This window comes from Felis catus, chromosome C1, assembly GCF_018350175.1.
Source record: "Felis catus isolate Fca126 chromosome C1, F.catus_Fca126_mat1.0, whole genome shotgun sequence".
In the NCBI taxonomy this organism is placed as follows: Eukaryota; Metazoa; Chordata; class Mammalia; order Carnivora; family Felidae; genus Felis; species Felis catus.
The window spans coordinates 207,248,994-207,271,154 of record NC_058375.1 but is presented as its reverse complement, the minus strand read 5'-3'; the positions used below and the strand labels follow the sequence as shown (position 1 = coordinate 207,271,154).

The 22,161-nt window shown below is 49.9% G+C and overlaps 1 protein-coding gene and 1 long non-coding RNA gene across 3 annotated transcripts in view; one reads left to right on the top strand and one right to left on the bottom strand.

Moving 5' to 3' along the window:
• Positions 1-933: 933 nt before the first annotated feature.
• On the bottom strand, positions 934-3,760 carry LOC123379292. Its single transcript, XR_006583570.1, has 2 exons — positions 3,388-3,760; positions 934-3,179 (listed from the first exon to the last, which is right to left on the bottom strand). It is a non-coding gene; the product is annotated as an uncharacterized LOC123379292 (long non-coding RNA).
• Positions 3,761-4,084: 324 nt separating this feature from the next.
• Positions 4,085-22,161, top strand: part of SERPINE2 (serpin family E member 2) — a 62,714-nt gene continuing 44,637 nt past the window's right edge. Inside the window, exon 1 of one of the 2 annotated variants that reach the window (XM_023259735.2) lies at positions 4,085-4,300. The gene's annotated coding sequence lies outside the window, so the exon portion shown is untranslated. Of the gene's footprint in view, positions 4,301-4,703; positions 4,724-22,161 lie in introns of those variants that run through there. The other variant, XM_011285653.4, reaches the window with a different exon arrangement.

The window sequence follows — 22,161 nt, the reverse complement described above, 5'->3', positions numbered from 1 at the left end:
TGAGGGAAAGATAAAGGCTGGCCAAGAAAATGGAAGAGAGAGGTTAGGCTAAGGCATTTCGAAAAGGGGCAAAACACCAGAGTTAAATGCTGCCAAGTGATCAAGGGTGATAAAGGACAGTGAAAAACGGATGGGGCTGCCACCATTGGAACTTACTGGTAACCTTCTCAAGAAGGGCGGGGGGGGGGGTGGTGGTGAGAGAGAGGCAGAGGACACAGTGATGCAGGAAAGAAGGGAGGTCAGAGGGGCGGGGGCAGGAAGAAGACATACGTTGGTGATTGAAGGGGTCAGTATCGCAGTGATCCTCAGCACCGAGAGCTTTCCATTCTATTTGGCCAAACACGAGTACAAAATAATTCTCAGCCCAGCACTTAGTAATGTCTTTGCTCCGAGGCTCTTGTGGAAAGTAGTGACGACAATGGGAAGGTGTGAATTGATGCTCTGGTTTAATCTGTTTCAGAAGTTACAGAAAAAGAAAATTGGATTTATTTAAAAGCCAACCAGAAAGGGAAATAAAAAGACAAATGCCTTTTGTAAGCTTAAAAAAAAAAAAAAAATCACACCCGATGCGACAATCCCAGAAAACTAATCGTCTAAGTGAACGGTTATAACCAGTCTCCTTTCCCCTGGTTAAAACAATCTTGTGTAACAACATTTGCATCCATGATGTTGTGTAACAAGTGGCTTAATGTGTTTTTAAACAGGGGTTAGATAGGAGAGGAGCAACTATTACTATCTTACTATTGTGACATGGGTCACTCTTCCAGACAAAACACCACCACCCATTGGAAGGTAGGGATGGTTTTTACTTAAAGACAAGGTCATACTGTTTGGGTGTGTGTGGGGGGGGGAACTGTGGGGGTGGGGCAGGGGGATTTTCGTCTTCTTCCAAAGCACTCAACACTGGATCTCTTCCAAGAGAGGAAACGAGACTAAATAGATCATTTGTTTTATTCCGTTTGGGCATTTCGTGCGTTTCTCTCAACTGCAGCTTATGGACACAAAGCCAAACTCAGAGACTGGCTGCCGCTGGCTAAATTCCAGGTCACTTTTGAAATTTTGTTTTAAGGAATAAACAATTTGAAGCTCTATCCGAGGATTAGGGCCAGCCACACAACTGAAGGACAAAATGAAATTCTGCTGTGAGTGTGAATCACAAAGGAAGAGGGAGGTAGGAGCATTAAACAATTTGGGTTTCTCAAACAAGACCGATGAAGAGACGGGAGGAAAATGCACGTTGAAAACACACATCTGCGAGAGATACATTTCAAAGAGGATCCCATGTGAGAAGAACGGTCGTTCATGGGCACCAACTGCCCGAGGAAGGAACACGGCTTCTTTGGGGCAGCTCCCGAGTGACGGATGTCAAATTGCCTCGTCACTTGAATGTCATGGAGAGCTTAGGAGGTTGCTTCTGTATCCTCTTGCTGGCGTGAGGAGGGCCAGCCAACACCAGCCATGCACATTCTGTAACAAGCATAGTTGGTATTCCCCACATATCCTACTGGAAGAATGGGTCTTTGTCTTGAATCGCTTCCCTTTGGGAGACACGCATTGGCAGTCCCATCCAATGTCCAAGGGAAAGAGAAAGGCACATTCGTGGTCGGGCTTAGTTTAGGAGATTAGTTAACACCGCATCCTGTCTGATTTCAGAACTGACAAGTCATGTACACTATTGCTCAAAATGTTCCTTTGACAGTACTGGGTAGAACAGGGAAGTGAGTGGCAGTCATTAAAATGTAAACAAAAGAGGTAAGTCCCCAAGATTTCGGTCTTTTATAGCTGGAGAATTCGGACCCTAATGATTAAAAATAAATCATTTCCCCTCCCTCAAAAATGTTGGCTCCGTTAAAACCAGAGGCCGAACCCCTTCAAAAGAGTCTCTGTGCATTCTTTCAAAAACTGAAGAGTAACTTTACTAAAAATTTTCAATGGCAAAAATTGAACCGAAGTGTTTCAGATCTAAGTCAACCTATCAGTGTGAACCTTCCGATTGTGATACTCTACGATAGATTTGCAAAAGGTTCCTATTGGGGAAAACCGGATAAAGTATACAAGGGACCTCTCTGTATTATTTCTAACAGCTGCACGAGGACCTACAATTATCTCCGTAAGAATTTTCAGTTAAAAAAGTGATGGAGACAGAAATGGATGTAGGGAATCAAGCAGGCTTTCAGAAGCTGGCTCTACCCACGCTTCTTGGTTCTAACTTATTTCTCCATCCGCTAGGCTCCTGAATGACTCCCTTCCATCTGGAAGAGGCTGGTCCCCAGTTTCTCAGATACACCAAGCTCATTCCCACCTCCGGGTTTTTCTTCTCTAGCTTCCTGGCTTCATGTCATTCTTCCCAGGTCCGGCTGGCCCTCCCAGGCTAGAGTAAGCCCTAACACTGTTCCCCGGGCAGTACTTACCATGTCTGTAGTCACTTGGCCCTGTTCACCCACCAGTCAACAAACATTTATTGAGCAACTACTATATGGGTAGTGTTGGCTCGAGGCACTAGGGACGGGGTGAGTTGAAAACCATGTGAACTGGTTTCTCTTCCCTGCTTTCTGGAAGCATATTTTCTAACGAGGAAGAGTAGAAGACAAGTAGCCAAGAAAAAAAAAAATGTTAAAAAAAAAAACCCAAATGATGAGTTCTATGAAGAAAGTTAATAAATTGGAGAAGAGAGGGAGTGACTTTAAGTCAAGCAGTCAGGGAAGGTTTCCTCGAGAAAGAAGGTGCCACTTGAGTGGTGCCCTGAAGTATAAGGAGGCAGTGATGAGAAGATCATGGGGGCTAGGGGGAGCATTTTCGGCAGAGAGGACAAGGAAAAAGCATTTATATCCTGCCCTGTAATTAAATATGAATATTAGGCATGACTGTAAAATAATGAAACAGGTTTTCTTTCGGTGGACTGTGTTTCCTTTTTATTTTAAGAGCCAAACCTTCCCTAGCATATTTCTCTATAAGAGAGGCTGTGAATACCCTTAGGCTGGCCCAGATTTCACACTTTTGAAAGTGACTCCTTCACCCCGACAGGCACACACCGTCTAGCATGGCCGCCCACACACCAAGTGTAGATCATCCAAGTTGCTCTCATCAGTAGACGCAACCTCATTTCACGGCCGTGTCTTAGATTCGCCACATTTCCTTCTCACAGTTGGGGCCGTGGGCCTGCTGGCACGGGTTCCGCACTGAGGGCAACAGGACTTATGTCACTAAAGTTGTGTCCCCACAAACCCAAGTTGGCGCAAAGGAGGACTGCAAGCCAGGTAACGCAGCTGGGAGCCTGAGGGTGCTACGGCTCCGGGCCTCTGGGGTCTGCGCCTCTGTCGCGCACAAGGTCCCAGCAGTTTTAGTTAGCGATTGGGAAGGGCCGGATTCCCAGGACTCTGCGGGTACCTCGCGCTGTCACCGCAGCCACGACTCCAGATTTCCGGATTCCCTTGTCTGCCATCTGCCTCCGGCGACCGGCCCACCGAGGAGAAGTCGGCTGTGGGGCACCCTGAGAAGCGCCTCGCGGGGTCATCTGCCCCTCCCCGGCCGAGACCTGGCACCGTTACCCCCATCACCCCGCCCGGTGGGCACTGTCCCGGGGCAACCCCCCCCCCCGCCCCGTCTCCTCCCGGGGGGTGGGGGGGAGGGGTGCAGCCAACACGACTTGCCAGCATCCCCGGGACGCGCCGCGAGCCCTAGGGTCCCTCCCTCTCCGCGCGCGCACACACACACACACACACACACACAACACACACACACACACGCACCCACACCCGGACCCCGGCGACCCACGTGCAGCTCGGCCCGGGGCTGGCGCCGCACCTCGGGCCCGGCGCGGCCTCCGGCGAGTTCCGGGCGCAGCCCCGCGACGTGGAGCCCTGGGGGGCGGCCTCCGCGCGGCCGCGGCCGGAGTGGGGGCGTCCCGGCGTGCGGGAGCGGGGACGCTGCGGCCCGCTGGCACACAAAGGAGGCGGCGGGAAGGCGGGGCGGGGCGGGCCGGGGGCGGGGGCGGCAGGAAGGGGCGGGTGCGGGGCGGGCGGCGATAAAGCCCCCGCCGCCGCGACCGCCCAGCTCGCGCTGTGGGGCTGCCGGGCCGGCCGGGCTGCGCTGCGAGGGCAGGAGGCGCCGCCGCCTCTCCGCTTCCCGGACCTGCCTCGCCGCCGCCGCCGCCGCCGCCGCCGCCGCCGCCGCCGCCGCCGCCGCCGCCGCCGCGGCTCTCCGTCCTCCGACTCTCCGCCCCGCCGCCACCCGGCTCCGGCTCCGGCTCGGGCCGCGCCGCCCTCGGCCGCCGCCACCTGGGGATCCCGAGCGAGGGGCGGTGAGTACGGGCTGCGGGCGCCCGGGGGCGGGAGGGGCGCGGCCGGCGGGGGTCCCTCCTCCCCTCTCCCCACCCCCCTGCGCCGGCCACGGTGCCGGAGCTCCGCGCGCCGCCCGGCTCCGCGACCTTGCGCCCGGCCCGGGGGGGCGTGCGGGGCGAGCCGGGCGAGCGGGGCCCCGGGGCGGCGACGTCGAGGCGGAGGAACTTTCTCAGCCCGCCTCGGGCTGCCTCGGCCGAGGCTGCGTGCGCGCCCGGCTCCGCGCCCGGCCCGCGGGGAGCCCGAGGAGGACCCGGGCCGGGCGAGGAGGGGCCGCGACGGCCGTGGCGTCCAGGTGTGCCCGCAGCCGGGGAGCCCCGGGGCCCGCGTGGTTTCCGCCGGCGCATCCTCGCTGGCGCCGGTGACCCTGAACCTGAGGTACCCAGGTACGAGGCAGGCGTCCCCCCACCCCGTGCTTGGCGTGTGCGCTGCCCGGTGGGGAAAAGACAAACCGACTCTTGTGTTTACCGCTGGCCGAGCCGGGTGGGGGCGACCAGTGGTTTGGGGCAGAGCCTTTAAATTGGCCTCTGACAACCAACTCAGCCCCATGGAGCAGATTTTTGCCATTCTCACCATCTGTAGAAATGGGAATCGAGGCAGCGATCAGTGGCTACAGGTAAGGTGAAAGTACTCGGGAATTCTGGGCGGAATTAGGTGTTTAATTTGCCTCCCAACTGAGCGGGGATGGAGGGCTTCTATTACATAAGATAGCACTCCACCTTCAGGTATTATGGGAGACGCTATTGAAGGTTTTAGTGTTTTAATGAACGAAAAATAATCTTCGTGTGTGTGTCTCTTGAGAAATCGCAAACGCTGCCGTGTCTTGCTTTGGCCACTTTGCAGAGACCGCGCTTATATTTAGCACCAACATAAAAAGGTGTTTGAAGGTTTGACGTCCGCTTTCAAGCCGGGAAGCAGTTGACTTTTCTGAACTGTTCAGGAATAATTTACGTGGTAATTTTGTACTTGAGAGATTTTCTATCCAAAGTTGAACAGAGATAACTGGAAGAAATGTAAGCATTGCTAATTTGTATATCTAAAGCACAGTTCAAACATTGAAGATATTTTCAATGCTGTCTGCATATCTAAATCAGTAATTATTGCTGTTTGCAAGTATTTCAGCAAAAATTTTCTTCAGCTATGCAAATGAAGGTGTTAACCCAAAGAATCTAGGGATCCTTTCAACTCTCAAATTTTGATTCTGTATTAAAATGACGCTTAAAAATATTGTACTATGGGGGGCAATTACTGAAGGTCATAAAGATGTCCTCCATATTTTATTTTATTCTGAACAAAAGTGAATTTAAGCAGAAAATCTCCACCTCCTATGAACTTCACATGTTAGTGTAATTTTAAAAGGGCAAAAATGACTCAGTCTCCAAAGGACATTAGTTTTTAAGTTCCGCACATGGGTGATTAACTACCAGTCAGAGATTGAGGTGTTAGAGTTGGACATGAGCCACGTCCTACCTACCCCTCCGTGTGGCTATCTTCTGCCAACCAGTCCTTCTCCTTCGGCCTGGGGGCCCTTGGCTGGGCTTTTTCTGTCCCTCGGGTCCCAAAGTCCATGGAGGGCGCGCTCTCTAGTCCCACTGCTGTGACCATCTTAAATGAGGTTACCTCCATGCACTCTAGCGACGGAGTCCCCTGACTACATCCAAGTCTTGCCCTCGCTCAGAGATCCTCATCTTCTGAAATCAGGAACCTCATTGTCTGAATGTCTCAGTCACAAGCTCCTGCCTTCCAGGTGGCCAACCGGTGCTCCCACTGCAACTCTTCCTCAACACAAGAGACTTCTTCCCCTCCCTCCTTCCCGTGTGACAGGTGACATCGCGGCCGGCTCTACCAGGAAAGTAGGGGCCACTGAGCTGAAGTCTTTCCGTGTCCTACCCCATTTCCCGCCTGCAAACCTTTCCGAATTTACCCCCTCACCCGAGAAACCTTCGTAAGCATCTGCTGTGTCCAGGTGCTTTGCTTGGTCCTGATGTGGCAAATATAGCGGGTCCCTGGCATCTGTCTTGGAATGGCCATTCTTGTGGGAGGAAATAGACAAAAAGCAAACATAATCCTGCTTTGATAAAATAAATGGGACAGAATCATAGGAGCTGGGGCAGGGAACTTAGGGAAAATTAGAGGGAAGGCCTCTCTTTGGCGTGCCAAGTGGCACTGCCTAGTATCTCCCTGTGAACTCTTATTGAACGGTATTTTTAGAATGCCATAGCCCTGCTCCTCCCTGCACCCCCACCTTGTCCCCAGTGACCACTGTGTCTCCCCAGGCTTCTTAAGCAAGTTAACGCTTCTCCAGTCTCTGCCTTCTTCTTCTCCGCTCCCTGCAAGCTGGCCAGAGGCCCCCCCAGAGTAGGAGAAGACCCCGTGATTCCTGAATGGTGATCCTACAGATTCTCTCTCAGTCTCCGTGCGCCATTGGATGCGGACCTTTCCTACCTTCCTGATACCTTTTCCCCCCCCTCCTTAATTGCCATGTCCCCTTGGTTTTCCCTCTGCCTCCCTTGCCTCTCCAGTACCTCCTGAGGTTACCCAGGGCTCTGCCCTGACCCCCGTTCTGCTCTACGTAGAGTCATGGGATGAACCACATTCCCCACAGCTTCAACTATCTCCAGTACAAAGTGAGTCCCAGATTGGTGTCTCCAGCTAGTTGCCTACAGTCTGGTGGCTTATCTGTGCCCTGTAGGCAAAAACAAACAAACAAAAACCCCACCATGTGTCTAAGACTGATTGATTTAAGTTATCACCATTCACCCCATACCCATTTCATCGTTGGCCAAAGTTTGTCACTCTTTTTTTTTTTTTGGGGGGGGGGTGGTGGTGGCTGGGCCAGTCACTAGGGTATTGAAGCAGGAACCTCCTGGTAATGCCAGACTCCTCCAGCATCCCCCCCCCCCCATGCAGTCACCAGGTCCTATTGTTTCTCCACGCGGTGAGAAGTTCCACAGACCTCTGCTCTAGTCACGGTGGCCCCGCCCTGCTTCAGGGTCCAGAACCAGCAAAATGGTAGCCAGTGTGCCGTTTCCAGGGGGCAGATGTGTTGTTGGCCTGAACGAAGTGTACAAAAATTGGGTTCGTATCAGAAATGTTAAAATGTCGCCTGGATTTATAGCTTCTCTAAAAAAATCAGGAGACCCGGAAGGAACATGAGGCCTCCAATCCCACGCGGCAACCCATGGCTGGCATGGAGTTTCCACTGCCCAACTATGCTGGAGGTGGCTTCCTTCCTGGTTTCTTCTGGACCTGTGGTCCTCATTTACAGGAGCTTCCTGGTTCCTGTGGGCTTTGGAGTTAGCACCCAGAGGCTGGGAGACCATCGACAGCCTGTGAATCCCTGGTGCCTAACTATATGGCACCCTGCCACGTCTCTTATGCCTAGTTTTGCACCCCTTCCAGCCATCTCCCACATGTGCTGGGATGACTTTCATCCAGTGCCCCAAGTCCGAATCTGCTCGTGTCCCTCTTTTTTTTTTTTTTAGATGTTTATTTTTGAGAGGGAGAGAGAGAGAGCGCCAGCAGGGGAGAGGCAGAGAGAGAGGGAGACACAGACTCCGAAGCAGGCTCCAGGCTGTCAGCACAGAGCCTGATGTGGGGCTCGAACTCACAAGACCATGAGATCATGACCTCAGCGGAAGTCAGATGCTTAAGGGACTGAGCCAGCCAGGCACCCCTGCTTGTGTCCCTCCTGATGAAAACTCTGCCTCCCTCTTGCCTTTGGGGCAAACCCTGACTCTGGAGGAGCGGCTTCATTGTGTCGCAGGTTAGCTGTCTCAAACTGGAAGGTAAACTACTGTCTTTATAAGGTGTCGTACCTCAGTGTCTCAAAAAACGCTTGTGAGCCTCCGTAGGGAGGGTGGTGAATCGTAGTGTTGCCTCACCTGGGTCGAGATGCAGTCTCCACTGTTTATAAACTGTGTCCACAGACCTCACCACCCTCCTCCTTCCTCACAAGTGCCTTGGGAGTGGACGGGACAGGGTGGATTCTGCAGTCTCCCTACTCTCCTGGGACCCTTCAGCCCCTGGAACGTGGCGGCCCCATTTCATACATGGCGTCCAGAGTCTGGCCATGTGCTCCCGGGCTCACTCTTTGGACAGTCGTGCCGCGGAACTCCTCAGCACTCAGCCAGAGAACTGGCCACAGTGCTCTGCCACTCTCCCCAGCAACTCCTCAGATTGCTGGCCCTTCGGGATGACATGGGAGAGTCTAAGTTTTCTTCGTCTTCTTCCCACCTCCCTGCCCTGCCTTTCCAAAACCTTATGTTCTTGCAAAACTGACCTCCTGCAGACTCCTCACCCCACAGGGCTGCCCAGGCCCCCTTGCTCCTACTGGACCTCTGCCTAGAATTCTCTCTCCACCTTCTGCGTTCACTGGTTCGCTGTCTGGCTAACTCCCCCCTTTTTAAGACTCAGGTCCATGGTCCCCTGCTCCAGAAAAGTCTGTCCTGAAAATCCCGGCCCTCTATGGCATGTGTGGAGTGTGCATACACATGTAAACCCTGCCCCATGGAGGCCTCTCTGATGACAGTAACTGTGTCATACCTACAGATTTTACCCACTAGACTCTAAGTGCAATGAAGGCCTCCTGTATTTTAGCTTCATTTGCACCAGCCAGGGGTGCATGACCCAGAGGCACTTAACGGATATCTGAACTGAACCGTACTTCTATTTTTCTTAAGTTTACTACACGCTTTATGAACTAGTGCTCGTGTTTTGGGCTTGAAGGGGACCTTTCCCCTCCGCCCCACCCCCAGACCTCCATTCTTGTCCTGGTACTTCTGCATTAAATATATTTCTTCACGTTGAAAAAAAAGGGGGGGGGAGGGGCGCCCGGGTGGCTCAGTCAGTTAGGTGTCCGACTCAGGCTCAGGTCATGATCTCGTGGTTTGTGGGTTCAAGCCCCGCGTAGGGTTCTGTGCTGAGAGCTCAGAGCCTGGCGCCTGCTTCGGATTCTGGGTCTCCTTCTCTCTCCGGCCTCCCCCCACCTGTGCTCTGTCTCTCAAAAATACATAATTGTAAAAAAGCAAAAATTAAAAACAAGAAAATCTTTGATTCCTCGTGACTTTTGAGATAGAACATTACTTAGAAGAAAAGCAAAAATCTAACCCAGAAGTACTTCCGTCTCTACGTTCGCTTCAGCTATCCTCATCTGAACCTCTTTTGGCTTGGTTCAGCCTTCCTTGAGGTCCGCTGGCTGGGCTGTACTCCCTGTTTTGTGGTTTGTACAAGGTAGGAGAGAATGCATTCTGGTTTATTTCCGTTAACCTTTTCGGTGGCGGTAATGCTTGCCCTCTTGCTGACTCCCCCCCACCCCCTTAGTAGTTTTTTTGGCTAATGTCTTCAGTCAAGTTTGATGAGAAGAGTTGGGAGAGAGTCTGGGCTGTGCTGCCGGGGGTTTGTATAGTTAGTCATCCAGGACTGAATTTTTTTTGTCTATACAATGGGTGTGATGAAATTATGATCTCAAAGATGTCATTAAAAAAAATGTAACTTCTTGACTTATTTTTCTTTTTGACCCAGCTTTCTCCTAAATATATCAGATCTAGGTGAATTTTTTTAAATGCATTGTTTTGTGTTCATCTACATGAAATTCTTATCCCTCTGTCCTAAGTCTCTGAAATCATTCAACTTGGCTCCTTTGTACTCAGAAATGGCATTGAGGGCCAGCATGAAGATCGAGTTGGTCTTCCCACTTAAAGCATTTATAAAAATGTTAAATACATTGGGTCCCCTATACTTGATCTTTTTTGTAAACCATTTCTCCACCCATGAATATGCCTATCTTCTCTTCCCAGAACCATCTTTCCTCATGAGTAGATTGCATGTCTGATCTGCAAATCAGCATTGGGTTAAAAAAAAATAATAATAAAATTCCTTTAGGTGTGGAGTGGATTCAAATGCAATAAACTACATCTTTAGGTGATTTCTTATGTATAAGTTCACAGTTTATGTAAGAACACTGAAAGAGTAGTATTTTGTTTCTCTTTTGAGAAACGCTGCCTTTCACTCAACGGGGCAAGTCTATTTACATAGTCAATGATTCTTCCCTTGTTCTGCTCTTGGGTTTCTAGGTCTGGATGTAAGCCCAGGGCAGAGAGGTTGGTGTTCCTTCTGGGACTCTTTATTGTGCATGGGGATGTACACCCCGCCGAAGCAATCCTCTGTTTGCAGCTTCCGTTCCGCATTTTGACAAACGCGTCCCTGTCTCATCCTTGAATTCCTTCAGCGGTTGGGGCGGACGCCCTAGGTCAAGATCAGCGCAGGAAACCTCATGCTCTTGCTGCAGTTTGACCTCAGCCTTTGCCCTTTGCTTCAGAAGGGGTAATTTGAGAATTGGAATCCACTGTGCCTTTCTATTTTTATTAGTTAATTCGTGGGAGAAAGATAATGTGGAGGAGGTTTTGCTATAACAGGGGAAAACCAAAATCCCATGAAAAGGCAGAAAGGATTTCTTGTAGTGACTGCAAATCTTGGTAAATGTACTTTGTTTTGTTTTTGTAATGCCCTCCCCCCATCGCTGCAGCCAGAACTCTGGTAACCTGGGGAATTTCTCTTAAGAGCATACCAAAAATAGCATCAGCACTTTCTCCCCACACTTTCCCTTTCTACTTAGTGCCAGCTAATATAGCTACAGAAAAAATAACCACTTGTTTTCGCCCAAGTTTTTAGGGACCAAATCTTGAAAGTGGGTGTGGTATGTGAGAGAATTTAACACCAAATACGAAGCCCACTCGAAAACAACCAAGGTGACCGCAAATGAAAATAGATTTCTCTTCCTTTGTTTTGAGAAAATGCTATATAAATAATGGCAGTGTTTGCTTCCACTATATTTATTCTTCATTCTTGAAATAAGGACTCCACTTAGGACGGAAACTATTTTGAGGATTTGATCACTGTTGGGATTATATGAGCTATTAACTACGGCATTATCTTTCGGTTACAAATGCAGAAATCCCTATCAGAATAAGTGATGCAGGGGTGCCTCGGTGGCTCAGTAAGTAGGTTAGGCGTCTGACCCTTGACTTTGGCTCAGATCACGGTCTCACGGTCCGTGAGTTGGAGCCCCGAGTCGGGCTCTGTGCTGACAGCTCGGAGCGTGGAGCCTGCTTCGGATTCTGTCTGTCTGTCTCTGTCTCTCTCTCTCTCCCCCATTCCCCCAGCTCGTGCTCTCTCTCTCTCTCTCTCAAAAATAAATAAACATTAAAAAAAATAGATGATGCAAAGACATGGCATGCAAGGGGGGAACCTATTGGCTTACATTGCTGATCCTGAATTGGCAGGGGTGTCTCTGGCCCTGGACTGAAACCAGAGACTCGGGGCTTTCGAGCTCTCCTCTCTCCCTCCGTGTCTCTTTGCAGGCGGTCTTCATCCTCTCCAAAAGCAAAAGCGCAGGTAGCTTCAGGCTTACCTCCCAACAGCCTCAATGACCAAGAGGAAAGAGGGGCTTCCTGCCAGGCCAGTTGGAAAAATCCTAGGGAGGTACTCTGATTGGCTCAGTTCGGGTCATGTGCCTTTCTCTGGACCAATGGCTGTGGTGAGGGGAATGGGATACTCTGGGCAGAGTCTGAGTCACATGTTTAGACCTGTGGTCAGGAGGGGAAAGAGCCTTGGATGGGGTGTGCTGGGCAGGCAGGTTACCCCCACTGCCATTGTATTTGTTTTCAGTCGGCAGAGGCTGTCTGGGGCCTCCTGGGGCCTCATCCCTGCCTGTAGGACAGATACTAGTGTTCCTTCCACCGGCTCGGTTGGGAAAGGCATGTGCCGCGGCGGAAGTATCCATGGCCGACGTGCAGCCTGTGTGTGTGTGTGTGTGTGTGTGTGTGTGTGTGTGTGTGTGTGTGTGTGTGTCAGTGCCAGAGTCTGGACCCGGCTGTAAACGTGTGAGCCGTTTGAGCTGATACCACGAATTTTCAGAGATTTAGAACTCGTCAATAGTCATAACTTCTCAAAAAGAAGTTCTCGTGAAACACCGTGCCTCCCTGCAGAAGGACCCCTGTTCCCGCTTGGCTGCATGGGATCCTTAAGTAACACAACCAAAACTCACCAGATGGGAAGAGGCTAGCATTTGTGTGTTCTGTTGGAAGTCACGTTTTTCTGGCTCTTGCTCCCCACCCAGTTTATTCCTTAGACACTTGTTTCTTCCCTGGGACTCCAACTCTAAAATTAGTACTGACCTTTGGCTCAGAAAGGTAGAGTGCATTACCCGGAGTCCGAGGGAGTAACTTAGGCTGAGCTGGATAAAAGTCCACATCACCAAAGAACAAGAATGACATGACTTTTAAAAGATACCTAATTGAACTCCACAAACGTGTACAGACTGAGCTTAGGACACTGGTTGAGGTTTAACTTCTGTTTCATGGGTTTTTTGGTTTTGTTTTTTTCACGTATGCCTTTTGTTCAAAATCTGTCCTATCCACGGGGCGCCTGGGTGGCTCAGTCGGTGAAGCGGCCGACTTAGGCTCAGGTCACAATCTCATAGTCCGTGAGTTCGGGCCCCGCGTCGGGCTCTGTGCTGACAGCTCGGAGCCTGGAGCCTGTTTCGGATTCTGTGTCTCCTTCTCTCTGACCCTTCCCCATTCATGCTCTGTCTCTGTCTCAAAAATAAATAAACGTTAAAAAAAATAAAAAATCTGTCCCATCCAAATGGCATACATTCCCCTTCCGCGCCTCCTCTCCTTGTGCAGTGTAGTGATTAAGAGTATGAAGGGCTTGGAAGGGCTTGGAGGCCCACAGACTGGTCTGAATCTCAATTCGGTCAGTCACTAGCTAGAGGCCAGGAGGCCACAGATGACTCACTAAACTTCTCCGAGGCTCAGTTTCTTCACTTGTGAGTTGGGCATGAAGGTATCCCCGTCTGAAGCCTGTGGGGACGAAGTGGGCCGTATACTTCAGGTGCTGAGCACAGGGGCGAGAACGGAGCTGACTTCCAGAGCATAAATGACCTGGCGGGGGGGTTCCCTCCGTCCCAGGAGTCCAGGTGAGCTCCTCACTCCTGTGGGACGCACGTTCGCGTGGTGTCTTTGATCGAGCGAATGACTCACTCGCCCTGTTGAGTTTGCGTGCTTGGTTTCCGGACCTGTAATACTCTGGGCGGGCAGTACTCATGCCATCGGCTGGTCATCTGTGCATTCTGCAGGCTTCCACCTCTTCCGGTACTGGCCATGCAGCAAAGGATGGCCGGTGCGTGAAATAAACTACCCACCCCCCTGTGTGAGGATGTATAAACAGCTGTGTTACCAGTTCTTCCTGGGGGCACACCGCAGGCTAGCGCTGTCAGGTTGGGGGCTTTTTTTTTTTTATGTTAGTTATGAAGAATCAATAAATGTCTCTACAGCCTGGAAACATTATTTGGTTTAATATTGTGGCCTTTGCGAGTGTAGCATCCAGAGCCTTCTTTTTGTTCCTGTCTTTTAGGCTGTGAGCAAGTCCAGTGGGCAGTGCCACCCATTGATATGCAGATACCTAGACATAATCATTTGAAACACACGCTGAATGTATTTAAAACACACGGTCAGGTCACGTAATTATGCTTTGATTCCCTCGCTATGCAGAAGGGATGCCCGTTGGACCTAACCTCGGCAAACATTCCCGGGTAGAGAATGTATTTTCTGCTGCCACTGAGAGGAGACGTTCGGGTTTTACAGGCAAAGAGCTGTTTGGGATTTTAGACGGCACCCAGCGCCTGCCCACACCTGAACTGTTGCTCGGACAGTGGGACAGGGGATGCCAGGGAGGTGGATTCTGCGTGATGACTTAATTCTAAACCTTCCTTTCCCTGAAGGTGTGGATCTCGTCTTTGAAATTAATTTACTCATAGACCCCTATCGTCATAGGCCAAACCTGTGTTCATTTCTTAATGACACTTAATTAAAATATCAATTTGGAGGATTGGCCAGAGAATGCCAAAGTATTCATAGTAAACCTGTCCTTCTGCAGAACAGTGGTATATCATGAATATCAAAGCGCTCAGCATACTAACCGTGAATGAATTTAGCAAGTGCTGGAAATACAGTGGTTCCCGTGCGTGTATGTTACTCATTAGCCTAACATTTCTTTCGGGTAGGATAAATATATATATTTTTACATGTGCAATGGCAAAATCATGCTTTTTATCTCACTCTCTACCTTGTGTTGTAGTTCTGTGTGTCTTATCTGCCCCGTTAGGAACGCTCAAGGGTTTTTTGGTCTGTCTTATCCTCCTGGGTTCTTTCCACAGTACCTGCTGCAGAGGAGCTCAAAAGGGAAGAAGGAAACGAAAGAGCCTGGATCGTCAGTGGGTCAGATACGTCGGGCACATTTTATACATGACCTTTTGAATGTCAACCACCCTTGTAAGGTAGAAATTAGTCCTGGCCGGCAGGTGAGAAAAGGGAGATTTGGGTGTGTGCAGCACTCTGCTGAGAATCTCGCCCCTGGGATAGTCACTCCAGGTCTGCGTGTCTCCTGTGGAGATCTTGGATTCTGAAACATTGTTTGTCTCCCCGTGGAGATCTTGGATTCTGAAACATTGTTTCAGTGACTGACTGAGACTAAACAGTGGTGGCTGAGCGACAGTGCAGGGCGGCCCCACAGAGGAGAGGGCAGAGCGCTGCTGGACGGGGTGAACTTGGGAGTCAGATGAACCTGGGTTTAAACCCCAGCTCTACCGTTAGTATTTTTTTTAAGTGTATTTATTTTGGGGGGAGGGTGAGAGCAAGGGAAGGGCAGAGAGAGAGGGAGAGAGAGAGAGAGAGAGAAAGAGAGAGAGAGAGAGAGAGAGAGAGAGAGAGAATCCCAAGCAGACTCCATGCTGTCATTGCAGAGCCCGCTGTTGGGCTCAAATCTGTGAGCTGTGAGATCTTACTTAACCTGAGCTGAAATCCAGAGTTGGATGCTTAATCGACTCAGCCCCCCAGGTGCCTGTACAGTTAGTAGTTTTCTGTCCACAAAATACTTTTCCTCTCTGGGCTTCTTTTCCAAAGGTAGGAAATGTTGCTGATGAGGATAGTCCCTTCTTTGTATAGAAGGATAGTATTGTCCCTGTTTCACAGACAGGGACATAGGAAATAGTGACTTAAATCACTTGGCAAGGTCAGGGCTGAGACAGGTTGAGAACTCTTGTCTCTGCTCCTATCATTTGTCACCTCTCCGGTCACCAAGTCCGGGTACAGCAGCCAGAACTGCCATCACCTGTCACCCATCCTTGATTAGCGCCCAGAACACCGCACTGACTTGGAGGCAGTCACCGTGCATTCCTTAGAGTCACTTGACTGATTCCTGTCTCCTTTCTTCTGTGTTGTTCACTCCCATCCTCCCAAAGAGGATTATTTCCAGAGAGTCAAGAGATCTGCAAGACTTACTCTTGATGGATCTGCCCCACACAGGACTTCAAAGTGGCCGTCCTATCATGTTTGGGTGCGTTTGGTGTAAGAACTCGTTTTTTCAGCCGGGTCCTCTGAGGCACACAGAAGTATCCGCAAGACAAGTCGACCTTTGAGGACCTTACATGTTTCAGTAGAAAGGGCATATCTGTAATACTTTAACAGCTCAAGAGCCGTGGTAGACTGTAGTGGGGGGAATCAATAAGGGGGTGCATTTTCTGTAGAGGATTTCAATGCAGTAGCAAAAATACCTCAAAATCGCTTAGCTTTTTATTATCATCAAGTACCGTAGTGATAAGCTCTTCTTCCGCTGGAGTAGACCCATCGTCCTGAGGGACCCTCAGTACTGCACTGGGTCAGTACTGCACTGCCAGAACGAGTGCTCTGAATGAGATGTCCGGGAGGTCAGACTGGAGGGGATGGTGTGGACTGAATCACGGGGAAGGCTGCACAGACGCCCTCTCCCCTCCCTCCTCGTGGGGAAGGACTCTAGGAGAGCAGTGTGTGACCCCCGACGACCAGAGCGGTCACAGTGGCAGCATAAGTTGTGGGCTGTGGAAGCTCTTTACGTGCAATGCCCTCCTGCATTCTCTTGGCAGCCTTGAAAGGCTGGTGGCCCAAGATTGTTCTGTAGATGAGGACCCCGGAGACTCCACGAGGTTTGAGAATGAGGGCGAGCGATGGACAGTCTTGGAGTGTCAATTTCCTCTCACATGAAATGACTCCCAGCTTTCAAGGAGTCTGGGAGGCTCAGCAGCGCTAATGCTAATGCCCTTTACGCAAAGAAGTTTCTTAAATATCAGTCGCTCCTAATGGCTGTGTGGGGGAGAGGTATGTCCATGCACGATGTGAAATGTTGTCAAGTAGCGGATAAACACAAATGTCTTAGCGCTCGTGGGTAATGCAGCCCTTGCTTTTTTCTTTCACCCCACCTTCGACAAAACCCTTTGTGCTTTAAATTTTGTGGAATTGCTACTTACTGATTTGAAGCAATAATAAGAGTTGGCCATTTCGTCTCTTTCCGTGCTCTCCATGGCTAAATCCAAGCAGGTAGTTCCTTCATGGAGGAAAGAATAGTTGTCTTTAGAAAAAAAAGAAAAAGTTTTAGTGGATGACTTTGGAAAGGTGTGGAACTTTACAAGTTTTCTTCAAATTTTTTTTTTTGATTTTTGGGGTTTTGGTTTTTTTAATAGAGCACAAGTGAGTGAACGTGTGCAGGGGAGTGGCAGAGGGAGAGGGAGAATCTTAGGCAGGCTCCACACGCTTAATCCCATGACTATGAGATCATGACCTGAGCCAAAATCAAGAGTCAGACACTTAAGTGACTAGGCCATCCAGGCACCCCACAACTTTTCTTTTCATTGAATATTCATGGGTACAAGATGCTGGAGAACACAGAACTGCATTCAGGCCTGGTCTCTTCTGGGTTGGGCATGCAAGGCAAAAATGGTGTCTAAGTGATGCCTTAATAAGTCATTAAAAGACACTGAAATGTATAATTTTTCTTTGTGAATAAATGTTTTCTAATTTGAAAACTGTGTGCATGAATATGGAGTGAAAAATTTCCCCAGAATTGTTCTTTGGGGAAATCGGGCGTTGCTACATATCAGGGTCCTTTCAAAATCTTCCGCTTACAAAGGTCATGATAAGTTCATTATTCAGAGTCCACCAAAAGCCTTAGATGGATGAGACTCATGAATGAGTCTTGGGAACAAAAGGAGAAGGACAAATAAGCCTGCCATCCCCTCAGTCTATATTTATTATGAACATTCATAGAGGTTGCATGATACAAAAGGGTTAGAAAAAGGCACAGAATTAGAATACAGGTTTAGTAATTATTTCTGAGGTCATGACTTCACAACTGCCAAATTTTGAATGCTGTGTTCATTAAGGTAGTGCTAATTGCCGTAATAAATAAACCCAAATGTGTACCGTGGTACAGACTTCCACTTGTATCAATCCCAAGATGGGCATGTCTGTTCTGATCCTGGAGATTCAAGGAGCCAGCCTCTTTCCATCTTTTGGCTCCATATGATTTAGCAGGCGGTTTCCAAAAAGTCACGGTACTTGTCAGCATCGAGCTGGTGGAAGCAGAAAGATCACGGAGGATTGATTGCATATGGCGGCTTTTGATGGGCCAGGTCTGAGAGTGCCATACAGCAGTCCTGCTTCCATTTCGTTGACCATGTTTCAGTCTCATGGACACTCCTACCTACAGCAGAAGCTAGGAAACATAGCCCCAGCTCTGTGTTGGGGAAGCAAAAGAAATGGGTTTGCTGAGCGATAGCCGCTCTCTGTCAAGTGAATTCATGGAGACTGTTGAGGGTTTCATGAAAAAGTCACACACTCAGTAACATGCCGTGGAAATCATGCATATCTTTTCACCTATGAAGGCAACAGTCCCAATGGCCTGTGCAAGGCTTCTCATGGCTTCAGATAGATTTTTCAGTGACAGCGTGGCACACAGATTTGAAAAGTGCTGTATCGTAGGCAACTTGGACGAAAAGGAGATGACGTGATCGGGAAAGTTGTGAGACAGCTCGGAGTGATGACAGGCTTGGAGAAGATGTCTGGGAAGGCTCGGAGTGAAACTGCTTCGTGGAAGGGGAGAAGGGAAAGAAAAGTACTATTTCTAAATCCCAATATACGTGATATCCCATAGTAGTCATAAAGTTTGTTTAGTCGGGTTGACCAAACCTTGGGTGGGCAGGAGGGGGAGGTGTCGGGGACCTTCGCGTTGGGAAAAGAGGAGGTCTGTCCTATTTGGGAGATAACCATCTACTCAAGCACATGTGGTGCCTGGAACTTAGTCAAAGAAACGAAGCCCTTTATCCTGCAAGAAGGGGTGTCCTTCCGGTGTTGGAGAGCGTCGTCAGCAATGCTGGGAACGCCACGCGGGAGCAGAAGGGAATGGGATCCGTGCCAGTGCTGAGCTCTGCCTGCAGAAACGAAAGGACCCCAGGGATTGGACAAGGAAGAGGCAGCTGACAGCTCTGTCCTCTCTGGTAGAAGCCTCCGGCCGCGTCTGCCTTGTGGGCATATCCATGTGGCTTCTCATTGGGTGCTGTGGGCAGATCAGTCATTCTCTCTTCATCTCTGTTACCTCAGCTCTACCCGGGAGGGCTCGTGTGAGATTCGGTGAGATGACACGTTCACAGGGCTGTGGACGCAGTAGGAGCTCTCTAAATGCCCTTCTCTCCACCCGTGTCCCGCGCAGCCAGCCACTCGCCAGCCTCTGTTGTTCGTGAACATGGTCTCTGTGACTGGCTCTGAGAAACTGGGAGACGGTTCTCCCCCTATAAACTGTGCCTTCGTGACAGCAAGATGCTCAGCCCCTCCGTCCCTAGAGTTTCCTCCCTGCGACATCTTACAGCAGGGGTTAGACAGAGGTAAGAAGGAGAGCTTTCATTAAGTCATTGACTTTTAATTCCAGAAAGCCTTGTTCTTGGGCCTTAGCTTTGGATGGGGGAAAGTTAAAAGCCTGGTCTTATGAGGGAAGGGTGCGTGGAGCCTGAGAATTGTCCCCTCATCGCCCAGGATGATGTCTTACATGACCCTCAGAGCAACCTTTGGAGGTATGGGGTGGAAGAGAGGGGTTGTCATTGAGTCACAGAGCGCATACGCAATTTATCCGATGTAGGCAGGCCCGGGACTAGACTACAGGCCTGTCCCCCAGTTGTACTAACGCCAACACAGGTTCCTTCTGTGAAATAGCTGAACGCACGCCCCGCCACATCCCTTCAGAAGGCATTCGGAGGGAGCTCGGCAAGAGGAATTGAGTCGGGCTAAAGGAAGAACCTATTTGGGCGGCTAAAGCCGAGCTCGAAATCCTACTTCCCATCCCTTAAGACGGTTTCCGAGCTTTGCAGGACTTTGCTGGTTCGGTGGTTGCTTGCCAGAAATAAACACGTAAACGTAGAGGAGGCTTCTTTGAAAATATTGCTTGGAGATTTTATTTGTTTACCTCTCTCGTACCGAAAGAGGTGAGCAAAACTTCAGCGATCATAGCAAAAGGAGCCTTTCTCCAACTTAGTTATCTTCTCTTCCGTATCCCTCGTTCCCTCTTCCACTTCAGAAGTGTTTCTAGATTCTGTGCCTGTAGATAACATGTGTATTTATTTCTGAAGATACCAGTCTCCTCTAATTTCCACCCCTCCCCGCAGAAGTTAAAATGTGGGGACCAGGCAACCATTCCCTCATACCCTTTCTCAACCTCCTCTGTGTAACTATTTCGCTTGTAATCTATGCTGAAAACGCCCCGCTTGAGGGACTCCGATGGGGTTCTTTGGATCTCTTAAGCCGAGCCTGGGTGAAGAGGGAGCTTATTCACCAGAACTAGATGGGAAACTGAAGAAGAAGGGATGAAAGTGTGCCCAGGTATCCCGGGATCACTTCTGGGGGTACTGAAACTTACCATCAAAGCAGCCCTACCTTCCTCTAATGAAAAAGGGAAGATAACGGCTCCGTATCCACCACTGAATCCATTTTTAATACGGTCTTTCATATATCTGGAGGGAGGGCAGGAAAGTTGCTGCCTGCCTCTTTGCCCTGAGCCTTTCGTTCCTGAACTCTGTCCGTGAACCCACCTGGGCCTGGAGGCGTGTCGGGAGGCTGAGGGAGCCACGTGGCTGTCCCTTCCCCTTCTCAGGCTCCGCAATACAAGTTCAGCCCTTTCCTGCCTTCCCTCTTGTTTCCCTGGGAAGAAAGGATTGTAAATAAGTACCCAGCGGTGCCCAAGGGAGAAGCAAAAGCCTAGGATGGGTCACCACACGTTGCCGTGTTCTATTTCCATGATGTCAGAGAAGCTGACTTTTCAGTTGTCCCCCAGCCCTCCCCTACCCCCTACCTCCCCGATGGCATCACTTAGGGGGACACCAGCATGCAGCACAGAGGAAAAGCTCGGATTCCATCAGGAGCCCCAGGAATGTTGCAGATCAGAGAGGCTAACGGTTACCACACTCCCAAGAGATGGAAGAATGAGAAGCTAGCCCTTTAGCCACCTAGCCCGCTGCCCACAGCAACAGCGCCTCCGCGGGAAGCCCGCTGGCTATGGGAAGGTTGGGCGATCGGTCTCTTATGAAAGCACGCGGGACGGTGCCTGGCCCGAGTCCTAGAACTCAGCCTGGGTCTGCTCCAAACGGCCTGTGGGGAAGTTCCTGGACCATCAGCGCAGGAGGCTAAAAATTGTCAACACAGTTCCACACAGTAGATGCCTTTATCCTCCAGTGGCGGGGATGTCTACGTCCTCATTACAGGTAATATGAGACGTTAGCCCCTGGTGACAGGTTATCAAAATAGATCATTTTGGAGTCCTTTCGTTACTTCTCAATTCTGTTTCCTAATTTGTGGAACGAACGCGAGGGGTTAAAGGTTCGCATATCCAAGGAGTAACACTACTTTGCCAGTGGTACCTTCATTCCTTCAGTAACTGTAGGTCGAGCGTCCATTGTTACTTTAAATTCCGACGCTTTTAGTTCCTCGTCAGTTGGGTTATCACTCGCCTGTTGCCACATTGCCGGTCACCCTTGTCATGGTGTGTTACTTAGGGCGCAGGACCGAGGGAACCGTGGTGTTGGGTAGGAAGTAGCGTGAGTATTTCATGCAACTTCTAAAACTCTATTCGAAATGGAAGATGATCGGGAGTTCTGCAGCCCCCTTCCTCCAGACCCCGAGAGTCTGGGCACTCCTTCTTTGGCACCTGTTACTTTGACAACCCCTTTCTTTATTGCCGCATACCCTGCCAACCACCATTTGATCAACCATCAAGAATATCGAGGCCTCCTTCCTAACTCCAGAGCAGTCCTGTGGGCATTGAAGAGATCACAGCTTGGGTTCCCAAGCGAAGGATGTTCCACACAGACCCTTCTTCCTGGTGGGCATTTCACTGCCATTTTGGGAATTTTGTCTGGGCTGTGAGGTTTGAACCAGTCAAGTCTGAGTGCCTTCTCAGGAAACGCAGCTCTATTAAAGTCATTGTTTTAAAAGTCACTCGGAGCATTAAAATCCTCAGTCGTCAATTTGTAGTGTGAAAATTTAGAAGTGGTTGGGGCTTCAGGCGAGCAATATTGACTTAAACGTGCAGGGCGCTTTAAGACAGCGCTTGATTGTACATTTTAAAATAGGGAATGCAAATTGGAATTCCTCCTGGGTGCTTTAAATCATGCATTATATGTGCAGTATTTTCAATTAGCTGCAGAAAAAAATATGTTCTGTGTGGCTCTATTTTTACAGCTGGGAATTGCTCTGAGAACACAATTGACCGTTTCATACATGTGAGATTTATTTAAATGACTCATGGGGCATCTGCAGTTTAACCAATAATTGAAAATATTGTTGCAGTGTGGCAGGTAAAACGAGGATGTCAGCAGCATCACATTGGTCAAAGGGGTTGGCAGTGGACAGGGAGCTGGTTCTGGGTTGAGATTCAGTCCTTCACGTTCCATTCCTGGGCTTTGCCACAC